The following is a 15,845-nucleotide window of genomic DNA, read 5'->3' on the forward strand; positions in this document are numbered from 1 at the left end:
TTATTTCTGCGGGGGTATCCTCATCTATCACTCCTGGGAGTACCCTGATTCCATGCATAGTAGCACTACTTCTTCCTAGGATCAGGCCCAAGGTATTCTTAGGCAAGGGGCCCCTGACTCCTGTTTTTATCTGTTGGGGCCCCAGGAGCGGGGTCAATACCTCTCCAGAGGTGGCACAGAGGTCCAGTCCTGAGCTACCTGGTGTTGCTCAGAGGAGGGTTGAAATGTCGGTGTTCCTCGCCGTGGGAGAGGGACTCTGGAAGGAGTCTGTGCTGTTTCGGAAGTTACAGGTGTCTGTTGGGCTCCATACACCTGAGGTTGGGGGGCCCGGAGCGGGCCCCTGACCCCGTTTCCCGATAGGGGATTGCCTTGGGCATCATATCTGGACCTACAATCACTGCTCCAATGATAGCCTTTACGGCATCTTGGACAAAGATCTGGGGCCTGCAAGGATTGTGGGGGTGATCTTCCTTGTCGCGGAATTTTGGGGCACTGTTTTTTAAAATGCCCAGGCTGTCCACATCTGAAACAGGTTTTGGGAGGCACCCTAGGGTGGGGCTGAGGGTGTTGAACAGTTGCTGCTATCACTTGCCCAAGGGCATGGGTGGAGTCAATATGTCTGCAAATTTTAAGATAATCATGCAGGGACTTATCTCTGTGGGACCTGAGAGCATCCTGGCAATATTTATTAGCATTCTCAAAGGCTATATGCTTAATTACTGGCATAGCTGGTTCCACGTTACCAAAGATCTTAGTAGCAACCTGCATAATACGGTCCACAAATTCTTGAAAAGGTTCTGTAGGGCCTTGCAAGACCTTGGAAAGCTGGTCTCCTGTATTAGGTAAGGCCTTCCAGGCTCCAAGGGCTGCATTTGCTATCTGAGCATAAACTCCTAAGTCATAATTAACTTGTTATTGGATGCCCTCAAAAGGTCCAGTGCCAGTAAGCATTTCAAGGCTTCGATCTGCATGTCCCCCAGCCGCGTTCTGCTCAGCAAAAAATCTGCACCTATCTTGAAAGTCCCCTCTCCATAGGAGAAAGTCGCCACCATCGAGAGCAGAGCGGCACAATTGCATCCAATCACTAGGAGTAAGATTCAAACTCAAAAAGGATTCTATGAGTGCAAGAGTAAAGGGTGCCTGGGCACCATAATCTTTAACAGCCTGCTTTACGTTTTTGAGGTCTTTAAATTGAAGGGGCTGATGCTCCCGGCAAGGGGGACCTCCTCGAACTGGGACCTCTATTACAGGGAAGCATCGAACCCCACCCACCGGCTGATCAGTGAGGCCGTTACTCCATGGCCGTGTGGGGTAATTATTGGGTGAATGGCCAATGGCTTCCTCCTCAGGAGGAGCGGTAGGGGTCACAAAATTAGGGGCATATGGTGGTGGTCTTGAACTGGACAATTTTCCAGAGGAATGTGCACCTATTCCTGCTTTTTTTAACTTTCTTTTAATGTCCCTAATTTTCCGCTTTAAGAAAACCTCCTCATCTCGTTTGTCCTCACTCTCTTCCGAGGAAGAGGCCTCATTCTCATCTGAAGAAGAGGCTTCGGTCTCCTCTAAAGAAGAGACCTCACTCTCCTCTAAAGAAGAGACCTCACTCTCCTCTAAAGAAGAGGTCTCACTCGGGATGGTCTCACTCGAGGCCGTCTCATTCCAGGCTTCCAAGGACCATAGAACTTCCCTCCCCTGGATTTCTTCAAAAGTAGTCTGTACTTCTCTTAACTGTTTCTCAACTTTCACTTTATCAGTAAATAATGAATCGCGGACTAAGCGCCACAAAGAAAAGTTAACAATGGGGAAATTATCTGGGTCTTTTTGTAAACAGGATTGTAAATTGGCCTTAACCTGTTCCCAATCGGGAATACTCAAGTTGCCTGAAACAATAAACCAAGGACTACTAGATTGAACGGCTTTAACAAAATTTCTAATCATCTTAATTTTAACTGGCATCCCCAGTTTATGTAGAAGTTCTTCAAGCTTGGTGGCCAATTTATCCTGGGAGAAGGCAGAACCCATTTTATTGTCCTTTTCACCGGATAAATTAAACACCAAGACCTAACTATACTTCAAAATAAATCTAAAATCTGAATATACTTCAAAATAAATCAAAAACTTACAAAATAAATCTAAAACCTAGTTATATTTCAAAATAAGTCTAAAACCTAACTGTATTTCAAAATAAAACTAAAACCTGACTATATTTCAAAACGAAACTCCCTCTCCTACCAGTTTAGGAGAGACTTACAATACGTCCCACTTACCTGAATCAGCGGGCCAGCCTCCCGGGACGACCCTTCGTCATATCCTCTCTTTCTCTAACTCGGTGGGACCTCCAGATGTTGGCAACGCCCGCATCGCCACGTACCCCGAGCTGAGCGGAGGGACTAGGGTTACAAAAAAGACAACAAGAAAACACGCAGTACACAGAATGCCGATCGATGATAGATTGCTTTTTATTGCAACTCCAGGCTTTCTTTTATACTCTGCTTAGCTCCTCCCAGTGTTTATCCAGTCCTCAAGTGGCCACCCTAAATCCCTTGAATTCCTCCCAGTGTTTATCCAATCCTTTGGCAGGTAAAACTTGACAAATAGGAAGCAGGAACTTGCGGTTAAGCCAGTGGCTAGATGTATCAGGCCAAAATTGCTCATCCTGTTACCCTCTGAGAAACAAGATAAGCTGTGGAGTTAATCCTTGGGAGACCGGGGCCTGCACAGGTGACAATAGCCAAGCTTAGAGACTGGTGTCATGGTATAGTATGTCAGGTCTCTCCTCTGTTATGCTGACATTCCATTAAGGCGCCAGTTTGAGTCCCAGCTGCTCCACTTCTAATCCAGGTCACTGCTAATATACCTGGGAAAGCAGAAAAAGATGGCCCAGATCTTTGAGTCTTTGCATCCATGTGGGAGACCTGGATGAAACTCTTGCTCCTAGCTATGGACTGGCCCATCTCTGGTGATTGCAGACTTTTGAGGGAGCAAACCAGCAGATGGAAGATCTTGCTCTCTCTCTGTTTTTCTCTCTGTAAATCTGCCCTTCAAACAAAGATAAATATTTTTTAGAAAGAACAAAAAAATTGCCAGGCAGAACACATGCTTATAAATCATGAAATTGACAGGTATGGCACTGTGACATGACAGCAGCAAAAGAATCTGTGCCTGAGTGTGTTCAAAGCCACTTCAGGGCTGCTTTCTACCTTGCAGCTCTCACAGGAGACACACAATCGGACAGTTCCAAGGAGGCTCTGTGCTTAAACACTTGTGCTCAGAACATCTCAAAGAGTTGTAGGAGATTGTCCTGAATGTTCCTGAATATCAGTTGGGAAGAGTCTTTTTTGGGGGGCGGAGGGGGCTTGAGGAGTGAGTCTAGGGAAGACTGTACTGTCTCCAGAAGGATGGATTTTCTATGCTAAGAAATCATATAAGGCTTAATTTTTTCCACCACTTTATATTAAAAGAAAAAAAACTTGCCTTTCTGGGTAATTTGAGGTAGTCACCATTTTCCTATGTAGAAGAACAAGATTAATTCAGTGGTGATGAATACACATCAGAGTTAATTCTAAGCTTTCTACTAGCCATGTGGAAAAGGCGACTCCAGATTTTCAATTGTTCTCATTATCAGGAAAAATAAAACACCATAGGCATTGCTCTGGAGAGAAGATGATCATTTTATTATTATTGGTTTTATTTTCAGCCATTCTTGTGTGAATCTTGATTTGGAAGCCAGCAAGAGGCCTATATGCACAGCTGCATTACAATTTCGCAGTAAATACAGTGGCAAGGTCCATGGAGTAGCACTTTCTTGGAACAAAACCTTAAAAACAGCAACAGGAATTCTGAAGGACTAAGCTTGCTTTGGCTTATGGATCTGCTCGTGCCTGGCTTAACCAAAAGACAGAACTTCAGTGAAAGTAAATGCCCAATTGGGGCTGGTTCTGAGGCATAGCAAGTTAAGCCACCACCTGCTATGCTGGCATGCAATGTGGGCGGCAGTTCGAATCCAAGTTGCTCTACTTCTGATCCAGCTGCCTTCTAATGTTCCTGGGAAAGCAGTAGAAGATGACCCAAGTACCTGTGCTCCTGACCACACATAGGAGATCTGGAAGAAACTCTTGGCACCTGGCTTTGCTTTAGCCCTGGCTCTTGCAGCCATTTGGGAGTAAACCAGCAGATGGAACATCTCTCTCTCTCTTTCTCTCCCTCGTTCCCTATCTTCCTCTCTTTCTCTCTCTGTAACGTTGCCTTTAAAATAAATCTTTTTTAAAAAAAATACTTTTAGGGCCCGGCGGCGTGGCCTAGCAGCTAAAGTCCTCGCCTTGAAAGCCCTGGGATCCCATATGGGCGCCGGTTCTGATCCCGGCAGCTCCACTTCCCATCCAGCTCCCTGCTTGTGGCCTGGGAAAGCAGTTGAGGACGGCCCAATGCCTTGGGATCCTGCACCCGCGTGGGAGACCTGGAGGAGGTTCCAGGTTCCTGGCATCGGATCGGCTCAGCATCGGCCCGTTGCGGCTCACTTGGGGAGTGAGTCATCGGATGGAAGATCTTCCTCTCTGTCTCTCCTCCTCTGTGTATATCTGGCTGTAATAAAATGAATAAATCTTTAAAAAAAATACTTTTAGAAAAAAGCAAATAAATATCCAGGTTATTCCTAAGATGAGCAGTACTGGATGACTTCTAAAACCAATTTCTGAGTAGTACCAAGTGTGCATTACTCCTTGTGGCGGGGGTTGGGGGAGGTAGAAGAAAAAAAAAAAAACAAGACATATATTTCACAGAAACTTGATTAATTTTCCTCCTTTGGATAGAACCATGTTTTATTCTCAGATTATGTCTTCCCAACTTTGGGAGGGATTGAAGACTCTTCCTTTGATGCACTAATGGTGTGACATCATTGTATCGTTTGCTGTCTGACTTCATTGGTCAGTATGAGCTTGGCAGTTTTTTGTTAGCCCCCAAAACTGAAGTTTTGCTATGGTTGCATCTTGGAGTTCCAATGTCTGACAATAACTTACGTGGAATATCTTCCCCAATTAGCACTTCCCATGACATCAAATAATTGGGAATCACGATTTGTTGATGGGTCTTGGTGTGAGTGTGTGTTCACTCTATGCTGACACTGACAACAGTAGAACCTCCCTAATACCCCCAGTGCAGAAGCTCTGTTCATTGCTACCACAACTGAGCCTCATGAGGTTGCCTACAGTGAATAGTTTCAGGTATGTGCTGGACTGCAGAGAAAATTGGCTTAAGTCTTATAATGTCTCTGAACACAAAGGTTTCAAAGCTTTGCTACTGATTATCTGTCTGATAGAGAGAACTTGTTCTTTTCTCTTGAGAATCCTTCTAATGTTAAGCACTCCAAGTTGATGTTTGTCCACAGTGGAATTGGTTATGTTTAGTAGTGTCCAAACGAATGTAGGAGAGTGACTGATGGAGGTGATTTATTTAGCCTTGGTCAAGTTCACATGGAGTCGTTCTAACAGGACTTACAGACAGCAGAACTAACTCTTGGCTGAGGTGAGTTTCCATTTCTGCTATTAAAGTAAGCATCAGTACTTCAGAGGACACTTGCTTTCTCATCTACAGTGGATTCCACCTTGGATTTTAGTATATTTCATTTACATACTACCTATCCATGTCTTTTTTTCTTAAAGGCAACAACTTCAGTCAGCATTCCCATATTTTATAGTGAGTAGCAGGCACAATTATTGATAATGAAGAAACAATGACATTTCAAAAAGCCTCCCTTTATAAGCAGACACCATGCTTCATAAGCTTTAACCATAAGCATTTCTCTTTCTCTTTCTTACACACACACACACACCCATTGCACCATTGCAAGGCAAATATTTATTATCTTCTTTTGACATATATAAAAATTGAGATGCAGGTTAACTAAATTGCAGAAAACTGGACAATAAAATAAATACTAGATCTTTCTGATTGCATGTTGTTTGATAAGTCATATCATTTCACAAAGTGCGTGGTCTAGGGCATTTGGCATGTTTGGGGCCTGAGAACCTCTGATTATTCCTTCTATATTTAGAGAATTTTCCACTAATAAATTCATATTATTTAAGACAGAAAACAGGAATTCATTAACCACTCCGTCTTGTGTATGACTGTGGCCCTCCAGTCAGTCACATATGCATGACATGTTGACTTGGAAGGGGATGGAATGAAGAAGCACGCACCATGTGGAGCCCATTTTGTTAAGGGCAGCGGCAGAGTCATGCAGCCTTCAGAAGCAACAGAAGTAGAGATTCCAGGGTGGCATCCAGTGTCCAGGCTAGGGACCGAGTCCTGCTGCCTGTGCCCCGAGATGTAGCAGCACTATCTCCCCGGAAAGTCTTGGGTATGTTGAACCTTGCTTCTGAGCCTAATTTTCTGACTTTCCCAGAAATGTTCTGAATACTCCAGTAACTTTTTAGGAAACTTCTACTGCTGCTTAACTAGCTAGAGTTACTTCTATCGTTGCGAACTAAAGATTTGCATTTTACTTTTCCCTCACAGTAACTTTGGTGATAGACATGGCATAAATTTCATTTGTTGGTGGACAAATGCTAAAATAATTGAATAAAATATATTAACAGACACTTTCTGGGTCTTTTAGCATCATGATCACTCTCTGCTGTTGGTTGAACGTCGCCTCCTAAACTCATATTAACTTTTAATTGTTATGGTTACAGTATGGAGACAGGACTTTTTAAGAGCTGATCAGGTCATGGGACACCACTGGATCCGCTGACTGGGTAATGGCCATTTCCGGGGGACCAAGGAGCATGCTCCCTACCCTGTCTATGCTCTTGTAGCATGAGATGCCTCCTCCCAGAGAGAAGGCCCTCACCACATATGGTGCGTCGGCCTTGGACATTCCAGCTTCCAGAAGTGAGAGCCAAAGAAACTACTCTTGCAGATTACCCCTTCATGGGGTTCTGTTATTACATTAGAAAATAAGCATCTTCTGTCCTTTGACTGTGTCTCCATTTACTAATATACCCTTCCAAACAAAACATGTCATCCAGAATAGTAAATATTTGCAATCTGCCTGGACTAGGTAAAGTGTTTGGCATGATCATCTCCTTTGGTTTTTTTTTTTTTAAAGATTTATTCATTTTATTACAGACAGATATACACAGAGGAGGAGAGACAGAGAGGAAGATCTTCCGTCCGATGATTCACTCCCCAAGTGAGCCGCAACGGGCCAGTACGCGCCAATCCGATGCCGGGAACCTGGAACCTCTTCCGGGTCTCCCACGCGGGTGCAGGGTCCCAAATCCTTGGGCCATCCTCAACTGCTTTCCCAGGCCACAAGCAGGGAGCTGGATGGGAAGTGGAGCTGCCGGGATTAGAACCGGTGCCCATATGGGATCCCGGGGATTTCAAGGCGAGAACTTTAGCTGCTAGGCCACGCCGTCGGGCCCCATCTCCTTTGGTTTTACAAATGTGTCTCAATCTCTGTGGTCTTGGATGATGAAAGCTGTCTTAGTACTTCACTGCATTGAAAAAATTGGCTAAAAATTTTTATTATTAATGAATATGCTGTTATAAATATGATCTAAGTGGTAAATATTAAATAGGAACCTAAAATATAAAGTACTGCCAAAAGACAGCAATCTTAGATGGTTCAATAATAGTTAAGTGGGATCAGGACTGACCAAAAAAGATTGAGCTTAGTTCCAAACTTATAAGCACTTGTAAGCTCCCAGTCAGGGAGGAACAAGGACTACATGGCCTCCAGCCAAAGAAGACTAAAAAGCGATTTCTGCTTTGAATAAGAGGATGTGCTAGATGACAAAAATGCATAGTTCAGTGATTTTTACCTTCTAAAACAGCATAGAATCACATACTATGAATTGGCTAAATGTGAGGCTTTAAAATGTCAGCTGTGGAGATTTCTGAGATCCAGGGACTTAGACCTCAAGTTCCTTGACTGCTCAGTAGAGAAATATTTGGATGAAGTTCATCTACACAAAGCAATATCAGTTTTTCATCTTGGCTGAATTTGGAGAAATTTCAAGCCCCAAGTAGATGACATTGTGATACATAACTGCATTCAACAAAATTTGCAGGTTAAAATACAGTAATATTTTTAGTGAAGTGAGAAAGTTGGCCATAAGTAAAAGCCTGACAAATAAGTAAATTACAGTTCATGTTAGAAGCTATGGGGTGAAAGCGACGGAATAAAGGGAATCCAGGGGCACACATTAGGCATAATGGGCAAAGCCACCACCCGAGACACTGGCAGCCCATACGATGGGTATCAATACGAGTCCCAGATGCTCCAGTTCCAATCCAGCTCCCTGGTAAGGACCTTGGAAAGCAGTGGAGAGCTGGCCCACGTCTGATGAAGCTCCAGGTCCTTGCCTTCATGATAGCTAAGTTCTGGTTATCACTGCAGTCATTTGAACAGTAGACCAGCAGATGGAGTGTCTCTTTCTATTTCTCCTCTCTGTTTCGGTGTCTCTCCCTGACGAATAAGTCAGTAAAATCTTTTAAAACTAAGACGTAAATAAATAAGTGAGATCTATACAGTAGCAGGAGTGAGAGTAACTTGCAAACTTGCTAAAGGTGGTCATGGCAGTTCCCAGGGAGAAGGTAACTTCTGAGCAGGCTGGTGGAGCGTCTGGGAGCCAGCCCTGTGGCTTTAAGGGGAAAAATCTTTCTTAGCAGATCAAATAGCCTGGAAAGCAAAGGCAGGAGGGCAAGACTCGGCTGCGTGTACTCCGGAACAGCAAAGAGGCCAGTGTGTTTGGAGCAGAAAAGCAAGGTTGGAAGTACAGCAGCAGCAGAAGAGGTTGAAAAGGGCCATGGATGGCCTTGCAGGCAGACTTCAGATCAGCCCTGATAAAGCAGGAGAGCATTCTGGGAGCCACTGTTCCAAAGCAGGCAAGTGATGATGGTGCAGTGCCTGAGCTGACAGCATGGCCGGTCATGAGAAGCCGCAAGAGTCTCAGTGTATGCTGAAGGTAAAACCAATGGCCCTTCCTACCAGATTACATGAGGTTTACTAAAGTCAAAGAAAAGAGGATAAATCCAAAGTGTTAGGTGCAAGTAGCTGCAAAAGTCGGACTTGCCAGTAGCTGACTAGAGCAAAAATGTCCTCATCTGAGGACATGTTAAGTTTCCCATCTAAGTGGCTGTGTTGATTAGGCAGCAGATCACACCAGCCTGGAGACCTAGGAAAGGGTTAGCCTGCAGGGAAAACTTGGAGGATTGTTGGCTTGGGGCTGCATTCAGTGCTGCGATGCTAGATGAGGAAGAAATGTAAATACAGAAAGAAGAGGCCTAAGAAAGCAGCCCTGAGTCAAATGAACACTAACCGGTTGGCAAGAAGAGAATGAACCAGTGAGATACACTGACCATGAGCAGGGAGGAGACAGGAAGAGAACAAGGGACTCTGCTGTCATTAGTCTATAAGCATCTAACCTTGAAGACTTCAGAAGTCAACTAAAACATATCTTTGGCTTCTAACTAGTAAAGAAATAATGTTACAGCTCTAGATAAAAAAGGAAAAGCAAAAAATAAGAGGAGAAAAGGAAGGGCTATGAAGAAACAGCAGAAGAAAAGAAGGAGAAACAAGAATATAGATGAAGTTCATCTCTACCAGACGATTTAAACATTTCATCGTGGGGGCTTGCACAATAGCATAGTGGGTTGATTCTCACAGGCACCCCAAATGGGTGCCAGTTTGTGTCTCAGCTGTTATACTTCCTTTTGTCTCCCTGCCAATGGCCTGGGAAAGCTGCTGCTTTTCCAAGGAAGGCCCAAGACTATGGGCTCCTGAACCCACGTGGCAGACCTGGAAGAGGTTCCTGGCTCCCATCTTTGGATCAGCTCAGCTTTAGCTGTTGCAGCCATTTGGAGAGTGAACCAGCAGGTGGAAAATCTCTGATCAACCCTAGGTTGTTCTGAAGTCTCCCAAGATTCCTTAGTCTGTGATATCTTGTCCTTAAAACCTTGTACTTGATCATGGACAGTGAATAAATGATGGTTATCTTTTTAATCACTGATTATAGTACTAATGGGATATTTTTGTAATTAGTCCTTTATGTGTGAAGATAACATCTTAAACCTTACAATGTCACCAAGAAGCTACTTTTAGTTTCTTTTGGGGTAGTTACACTAACAGAGAGTGGTGGTTCCTAAACATAAATTATTCTTTTGAGAAAAAAACTCCATCAGAAATAATATCCTTAGACAACATCCTGAGGAAGTCAGTGATCATTTCATGTGAAATATTATGGCCGATGCTTTGTACTCAGTTTATACAGTGATGTGGGACCGGGAAGAAAATGCAAGCCTTTGAGTTCGCACACTTGGTTTTAGATCCTGGTTCTGTTGTTTCCCAGCAAGAATGAACTTGCTAGATTCTGAATCACCTGTCTCTGTGTCATCATTTTCACTCTCTGTGTCTGATATACCAGTCCTTGGCATGTTCACCCAGAAAAAGCCTCAGCACATCTCTCTCTAGGACACCCTGGCTCTCCTCCACCCGTTGACTTCTCTGAACAAACGCACACCTCACACATTCCCATTGCCTTCTGAAGAGTCCCCGCGCCTCCTGCTGCCCACATCCCTGCTGAGCTATGTTCCCCAAATCTTTTTGGAAGCGGTCTTTTAGGACTCTTCCTTTCCAGGCACTTTGAAATGACTGCATTCTTAAATAAAAACAAAATGTTGTCACTTTATATATTCCCATCTTCTACTAATAATTCAGACACAAATTAACATCTTTGCTTCACTATCAGGAATCCATGAACTAGCTGAGCTAGTCCTTTGGGATTATAGAAAAGAGAATACTTATATACTTGTTAACTTAAATGTATTCAGAGTTGTTTTTTATTCGGCATTTAAAATCTTGGCTACGCAATTGTGGCCCAGTGAATTAAACTGCAGCCTGGGATGCCTGCCTTACAAATCAGCTCTGGTTCATACCATGGTGACTACTTCTGATCCAGCATTTTTTATAAGAAGGCAGTGAATAATAGCCTAAGTACCTGAGCCCCTGCCACCCACATAGGAGATCCTGCAGCCTGTCCAACACCCAAGTTGTTGCATGCATTTGGGAATGGAACCAGCAAATCAAAAGTCCTCTTTTTCTGTTTTCCCACCTGTATCTCTCCCCTCAGCTGTCTCTCCATCACTTTGCTCTCAAACTAAATAAATAAATAAACCTTTTTTTTTTAATTTATTAATTTCATTGCATTATGTGGCACATTTTTTTTTATGCACTGGAATTTCCCCCTCCCCTCCCCAAACCCCCCCTCTCCCACCGTGGATTGCTTCACCTTGTTGCATTTCCATAGTTCAAATTCAGTTGAGATTCTTTCATTGGAGGTTTTGACCAATCATAAAGTCCAGCATCTTATTGTCCTGGTAAGTTCAGTGGCTTCTTGGTGAGACCATCTCTGGTCTGAAGGTAGAACCAGCAGAGTATCATCCCAATCAAGTAAAAAACCCAACGTAATATTTACAACCATTTACAACATTATGGCATTACTTGACATGGTATTGATTAACCAATATGTTACTAGGGAAATGCATGTTCTCGACCACAACCTGTAACTTCCTCATAGACATTTCAATTTTGGTTTATATTCAACCATGTTCTATATACCTTAAAATGGCTATAGATTGCTATTCAGCTGTCTCTTGTCTATTTCAATGTTAGTATTTAGCATTTTATAGCATTGAAGCATGATTTTGCTGAACCTCGTTGTTTTTCGGGTAGTCTAACTCTATAACTTTAACAGGACAAATGTTAACAGTTTCGGTGAACGTTTTTGGGAGGGGTGTGCAGAGAAATCTTCAACACCCCAGAGAGGAGTAACTGATCTTTGTGTCCCACCCAGTGAGTTATAAGTGCATCCCGGCTGACCGCTTCCTGTCTGTTTCTAAGCTTTCCTAGTTGTTCTCTGTCTATCTATTCTAGTTTGTTTGTTCATATGTTTGTTTGTTATGAGGGGTTTCTGGAGCAATCCTGATGGTCCTTACAAAAGAGGGTGGGGACCCAAAGTTGGAAGCAGGCAAGGGCCAGAGAAAGCTCCTCTCCCTAGTTCCAAAGGAAGTTTACAGTTCTTCTGTTTCTGCGGACTGCTCAGGGATCCTGGTTGTCGTTCCGATGATCCTGGATCCTGCAAGGAACCTTTTTTTTTAAAAAAAAAAAAAAATCACAAGTATGGTATTGATGCTCAGTAAATACATTTGAAACTTTTGTACAATAGGCAGTTTGAGTTGATTATGGTAGGCATTTTGTCTTATACACCTTAATTAACTATATTTACAGGAACTACATAAAGGCTAAAATGTTGCTTCATTTCATCATAATTCCTGAAAGTTCATGGTTTAGTGATTGTTGTGGTTGATGATGATGATGATGATGTAGCGTTTTAATAGGACTTCATAGGATGGTCAAAGCAGCTTCACACCTGTGGATTCTCCCAGTCCTGTAAGAGTCACAGGCAAGTGTTTCCCTTCCATTATTCTTAGCTGAGAAACATTAGCCTCAAAGATGTCATGATACGTCCAGGAAATAGTGATGCTACTATTAGAACTCAAGTATTCTGGCTCCAAATTCTCTTTGAAGTTCAGGGTTTTTTTTTCTAACATCATCTGCCAATCCTCACATAAACTCAGGTGATATAAATACCCCAAAGTCTGATATCACTGTTCTAGCTGTTCAATGGTTGATACAGATAAGCCTGTGAATTTACATGAGAAAATATCAGTTATTTGTAAACTAGGATGCTCTGGGAAACTAATTTTACCTTTGTTACTTGTGCTTTATCACACTTATATTAAAACAATATAAAAATTTGGAGTGACTTCTAAGTTTATCACCTTAACTTCATTGCTGTTATTTGTTTCCCAATTTTTGCTATTTACAAAGAACAAGAAATCATAAAAGATTAAGTGAACCTGAAATGCTTTCTTAAATAATAGAATAGATGTATGAAAGAACACAAGTCCATTTGGGATCTAGAGTTTGGCAGTCTCCTTCCTCCACACTTGGCTGCACATAATGTTGAAAGGAGTGGCTGTGAGGGCCCAAAGCAGCAATGACTCTGAGGCCGCACACGGTTTAGCTCTTCTCTCCTGTTCCTCCAGAGTGTGGGACAGGAGCAGGCTTTTGTCTTCCTCTCCTTTATCTTGGACTGCATTTTTCACACATGTAACAGAAATACCTTTTTGAAACCTGACTTCATGTTGGGCACTGTCCTAGGTGCTAGGCAAGTGTCTGGGGTTTATTTTGCAGATTCTAAAGGCTCTTGGGGAACAGATGTCCAATCCAGTGAGCATACTTTGCTGCAGACTGTGCAATGAGTGGATCACCCTTAGAAGCACATGAGCATTGAAGGGTTGGTTGGAAACTCAGGCAAAGCAGATCGGTAAGAGCTTTCTGGGGGAAGGGATGCTTAATGACCTAGGGTTGTGGAGGAGGCAAGGGTGTAGAGTGTAGGAGTAGCAATGGGGGATATACCTCTTAATCCGCTTATTATTTTCAACACCCTTCTCAATACTTTTTTTAAAGGCTGCTAGCTGCATACCAGTTATACATGTTCTTTTTTCTGCGATAGATGGAATGGCTGGAAATATTTGTCAAGTTTCCTTGTATTCAGGCATGGGATTTGAGGGTGTCCCTGTAACAAAGGAAATAGGTTCTGATTTATTCTTTCTCCCATTCTTCTTTCTGGAAGGTGAGTGCGGTGGTGAGAGTTCTGGCAGTCATCTTGGACCATGAAGAAAAGGGGACGCAGGAATAAACACACGGAGAAGTAGATCTGTGCACCAGAAGGAGTACAGTTCTCTGACTTCACTGGCAGCAGATCTCAGCAGTCTCTCTTAAGTAAGAAACAGAATTCCCTCGTGCTTCCCCAACACCCCTAACCCCACCATTATATGCAAATAAACCTAATTATGACCGATCCATCTTCCAAGGTCACTCTAACTCACAATTATTATTTCCTTCTCTTCCTTCGTATGCATGTTTGCCCCTTTCCTCAAACCAATAAATCTCCATCTGAAGAATTCTTTTGTTTGGCTCTGTGACTTCTCCTGGATGTATCCATTACCTTTCCAACAAGTTACTGGCTCCACGAGGGGAGGATGCTGTCATACATTATTGTCACCAACATTTCTAGCAAACTGTTTGGCATACAGCGCACATCTCATAGGTGCTCACTGTTTGGTAACACCATAATCTCCCTGAAAAGAACGTGGGGATTTTAAAACACATACTATTCTCCAGACTATTCATAACATTAATAGACAAAAACATGCTGATTATAACATACTACTAGCAAATAGTTGCAAAGGAAAATAAGTCTTCAAGCGGGGAAAGGGGAAATATTCATGAAGCAAGACCTTTCAGACACTTGGGCATGGTGTCACGTACAGTGGAGAAATTTATGTTTAAGCCATTAGGATCACCTTTTAGGCCGAAGCCAATGACAGAGGCCCACTGCCTCCTGCACTCAATACAGCTTCATGAACGTGCAAGCTGCTTGTGCTCAGAGTCCACGTACCTCACAAACACTCTCCATCCTGGTCTTGAGTTTAAAAGCAGAATTCATTTTCATATGCATAAAGCACATTCTACCCTGCACGGTGGCTCGTGCTCGCTTCTGGGAGTACCACTGCATGCCATGCTTCAGGCATCTGCCTCTCTGCAGAAACCCAGCGCCAAGCCACCACCCTGTGGACAGAGCCACGGAGCCCCTGGTCTAGGAAGTGTCATGGGAAATAGGCCAGTGAGAGTGTGGAGGAAGCCTCAGTTCCGTGTGCATGTCAACCAAATGCAGAAACATGAAAAACAACAAAACAGGAAGGCAATTTCCATTATCAAAAGAAAGCAAAATCGCTTCTTAATTTGTCTCCTCTTTACCAGTTTTAAAGCTAGACACTTGCTCTTTCCTCATTAACTTTAGTCTTTGGAGTAAGTTTTTCCATGGTAAGCACTCGCTACAAAATCATTTTCACACGTTTTTCAGATACATCAATCCTTCCGGCATTCCTCTGTGCACACATTATGGTACCCGGGCTCTAAATATAAAAGACTTTTATTATGTCCATTAACCATGGACATATGTGCTCCAAAAGTTTCCTGACATGCAGTCATTTGTGGTTTTTTAATTATAAGCAGAAAATATTCACTAGAAAAATAAAGAAGGGAGCCCCTAAGTAGATCTTTATGCAATTGAGTTTTTGTTTGTATACGAACAACGAGAGAGTAAATGAGTCTCCCAGTTGCCACATTCAGGATGTGAGGATACGTGTGCTTTTACAGACACAGAAATTCACTTGAGCAATGAAATCCACGCACGGTCCGTAACTCAGACATCAGCAATTGCAGGTACCTCTCGCTTGTTTCTAAAGTAAGGGCATACAAATTTTCCCTGAACCCTTCAGATCTCTCTCTCTCTGAAAGAAGATTAAATGGGGAGTTAGATAATGCCCAGGAAATTCTTGACAAAGTCATATTTATTGAATGCGTTTTATTTTAACAACCAAAAAATTCTAACAGCCTAACAATGCACATAAGTTAAAAATTAATTATCACTTAGTGATAACAAAGATAGTTGATTTACATGGAAAAAAGAACATTTACAATATGTTAATCCTTATTCACATTGTTGATACTGCAATAAAACACAATTTGTTTTTTTCTTTTTCATTTCACAAAAAAAGGGTGGGAAATTGTGCTTTGTCAAGAGGCACTACAAGAGAAAGTTTCTTCTTCCAAATAGATATTATATGACAGATATTGAATAAATAGACATATATGCATTGTAATTCGCAAAGATCTGGCAAGACCACAGGCTAAAATGCCCACAGATTCA

The sequence above is a fragment of the Ochotona princeps genome, chromosome 5 (assembly GCF_030435755.1).
Source record: "Ochotona princeps isolate mOchPri1 chromosome 5, mOchPri1.hap1, whole genome shotgun sequence".
In the NCBI taxonomy this organism is placed as follows: Eukaryota; Metazoa; Chordata; class Mammalia; order Lagomorpha; family Ochotonidae; genus Ochotona; species Ochotona princeps.